Source organism: Octopus bimaculoides, chromosome 18, assembly GCF_001194135.2.
Source record: "Octopus bimaculoides isolate UCB-OBI-ISO-001 chromosome 18, ASM119413v2, whole genome shotgun sequence".
In the NCBI taxonomy this organism is placed as follows: Eukaryota; Metazoa; Mollusca; class Cephalopoda; order Octopoda; family Octopodidae; genus Octopus; species Octopus bimaculoides.
In genome coordinates, this window is record NC_068998.1 from 903,287 (window position 1) to 904,323 (window position 1,037).

The following is a 1,037-nucleotide window of genomic DNA, read 5'->3' on the forward strand; positions in this document are numbered from 1 at the left end:
CCCCCCCCCAACCCCAGGTACTGGTCGGTGTTGAACAGTTCTGCTACGGGATGGCTGCAGGTACGAACATACGGGTAGTAGAGTAGTAGATAGGCAGGTACTTCTGTCGGGTAGCTAAGTAGATAGGTAGGTAGGAAGGTGAGATGATGGGTAGGTAGGTAGGTGGGTAGGGAAACGGTTCTTTTGCCCATTCCACCTTTCCTGATATGGTGGTGAGGGCGATGACGTCACGGTGGGCGTGGTCTGCTGAATAAATGACTCTCCTACCCGACACCCAGCTCTCTAGAAGTTGAGTTGACTTGCTAGTCGTCAGATTTGCTGGTTGTCTGTAGCTTTATTCCAGACTTTGGAACTTTTTATTCTCCTTCTCTTCGTTGTACATTCAACCTAAGGTAAGAACAACAATAATTTACGTTAACACTAACGAACACCGAGCAACAAGTATTTCATTCTTTCATTCTTCAAGTCTTTTATTCTTGTTTCTTTTTCTGTTCTTGATTTATTTCATTTTAGTATAATTTTTTCTTAGTTTCTCTTAGCTTTATTTTTTAAATAAATCTTAATATCTTCCTCTTAACTTTCAATATATGCATATATACATATAACATAATATAATATAATATAATATAATATAATATAATATTATATTATATATATATATATATATATGTGTGTGTGTGTGTGTGTGTGTGTGTGTGTGTGTGTGTGTGTGTGTGTGTGTATGTATGTATGTATGTATAATATATATGTATATAATATATATAATACATATATATATATATATATACACGCACACAGAAATAGATATATGTATATGTGTATGTTTGTACATATATATACTTGCAAACATACAAGCGTACATATAAACACACACACCATATCTATATACATTTATACATAAGTATGTATGTATGTATGTATGTATGTACGTATGTATGTATGTATGCATAAAGTGACAAAGTGACATGGAAAAGTAATGCATTTTACTACATTATAAACATCATATATATATATATATATATATATATATATATATA

The 1,037-nt window shown here is 32.7% G+C and overlaps 1 protein-coding gene across 2 annotated transcripts in view; it reads left to right on the top strand.

The window, feature by feature from the left end:
- Positions 1-235: 235 nt before the first annotated feature.
- Positions 236-1,037, top strand: part of LOC106874273 (myosin regulatory light chain LC-2, mantle muscle) — a 25,951-nt gene continuing 25,149 nt past the window's right edge. Inside the window, exon 1 of one of the 2 annotated variants that reach the window (XM_014921939.2) lies at positions 236-392. The gene's annotated coding sequence lies outside the window, so the exon portion shown is untranslated. The remainder of the gene's footprint in view (positions 393-1,037) is intronic. The other variant, XM_014921940.2, reaches the window with a different exon arrangement.